The sequence below is a fragment of the Coregonus lavaretus genome, assembly GCF_964263955.1.
Source record: "Coregonus lavaretus genome assembly, chromosome: 6".
Taxonomy (NCBI): Eukaryota; Metazoa; Chordata; class Actinopteri; order Salmoniformes; family Salmonidae; genus Coregonus; species Coregonus lavaretus.
Window position 1 is genome coordinate 5,471,506 of NC_139993.1, and position 2,348 is coordinate 5,473,853.

Consider the following 2,348-nt stretch of genomic DNA (forward strand, 5'->3'; position numbering starts at 1 on the left):
CAAACATACTTGATGATTAGTTATGTTAGCATCAATTACCTGTAGAAATGTATTGTCTATTTATACCATGGCATTGTTGAATAGTTGTTTCTGATTGGCTTGAAGGGCATTCTAGAGCGTGCATTATTTAAGTAATAAGGCCCGAGGAGGTGTGGTATATGGCCAATATACCACAGCTAAGGGCTGTTCTTAAGCACGACGCAACAAGGAGTGACTGGACACAGCCCTTAGCCGTGGTATATTGGCCATTTATACAACGGGTGGGTCTAATGCTGAATGCTGATTGGTTAAAAACGCATTCCAGCCAGTGTCTATTCCACAAGTTACCACAGGCTAAATCTATGACATTCAAATGCCTATTTACTCTGTTCCATCTGACTGCGCAATCTATTGTCTCATCAGCCCAGCCAGGCAATTTATAAACTTGATCTCCACTATAAAAAGCAACTAGACATCATCTCTGGAACTGCCGTTCTGCGGCCAACAAGGCAGAGTTAATCTCAGCCTATGCTACCCTGCAGTCCCTCGACTTCTTGGCGCTGACGGAAACATGGATTACCACTGAAAACACTGCTACTGCTACTGCTCTCTCCTCGTCTGACCATGTGTTCTCGCATACCCCGAGAGCATCTGGTCAGCGGGGTGGTGGCACAGGAATCCTCATCTCTCCCAAGTGGACATTCTCTCTTTTCCCCTGACCCATCTGTCTATCTCCTCATTTGAATTCCATGCTGTCACAGTCACTAGCCCTTTCAAGCTTGACATCCTTGTCATTTATCGCCCTCCAGGTTCCCTTGGAGAGTTCATCAATGAGCTTGACGCCTTGATACGTTCCTTTCCTGAGGATGGCTCACCCCTCACAGTTCTGGGTGACTTCAACCTCCCTACGTCTACCTTTGACTAATTTCTCTCTGCCTCCTTCTTTCCACTCCTCTCCTCTCCTCTTTTGACCTCACCCTCTCACCGTCCCCCCCCTACTCACAAGGCAGGCAATACGCTTGACCTCATCTTTACTAGATGCTGTTCTTCTACTAATCTCACTGCAACTCCCCTCCATGTCTCCGACCACTACTTTTTATCCTTTTCTCTCTCGCTCTCCTCCAACACTACTTACTCTGCCCCTACTCAGATGGTAATGCACCGTCGCAACCTTCGCTCTCTCTCTCCCGCTACTCTCTCCTCTTCCATCCTATCATCCTGATTCTGCCTCCTCAACCCTCCTCTCCTCCCTTTCTGCATCCTTTGACTCTCTATGTCCCCTATCCTCCCGGCCGGCTCGGTCCTCCCCTCCTGCTCCGTGGCTTGACGACTCATTGCGAGCTCACAGAACAGGGCTCCGGGCAGCCGAGCGGAAATGGAGGAAAACTCCCTGCGGACCTGACATCTTTTCACTCCCTCCTCTCTACATTTTCTTCATATGTTTCTGCTGCTAAAGCCACTTTCTACCACCCTAAATTCCAAGCATCTGCCTCTAACCCTAGGAAGCTCTTTGCCACCTTCTCCTCCCTGCTGAATCCTCCTCCCCCTCCCCCCCTCCTCCCTCTCTGTGGATGACTTCGTCAACCATTTTGAAAAGAAGGTTGACGACATCCGATCCTCGTTTGTCAAATGACACTGCTGGTCCTGCTCACACTGCCCTACCCTATGCTTTGACTTCTTTCTACCTTCTCTCTCCAGATGAAATCTTGCGACTTGTGACGGCCGGCCGCCCAACAACCTGCCCGCTTGACCCTATCCTCTCCTCTCTTCTCCAGACCATCTCCGGTGACCTTCTCCCTTACCTCACCTCGCTCATCAACTCATCCTTGACCGCTGGCTATGTCCCTTCCGTCTTCAAGAGAGCGAGAGTTGCACCCCTTCTCAAAAAACCAACACTCGATCCCTCTGATGTCAACAACTACAGACCAGTATCCCTTCTTTCTTTTCTCTCCAAAACTCTTGAGTGTGCCGTCTTTAGCCAACTCTCTTGCTATCTCTCTCAGAATGACCTTCTTGATCCAAACCAGTCAGGTTTCAAGACTGGTCATTCAACTGAGACTGCTCTTCTCTGTGTCACGGAGGCTCTCCGCACTGCTAAAGCTAACTCTCTCTCCTCTGCTATTGTCCTTCTAGACCTGTCTGCTGCCTTTGATACTGTGAACCATCAGATCCTCCTCTCCACCCTCTCCGAGTTGGGCATCTCCGGCGCGGCTCACTCTTGGATTGCGTCCTACCTGACCGGTCGCTCCTACCAAGTGGCGTGGCGAGAATCTGTCTCCGCACCACGTGCTCTCACCACTGGTGTCCCCCAGGACTCAGTTCTAGGCACTCTCCTATTCTCGCTATACACCAAGTCACTTGGCTCTGTC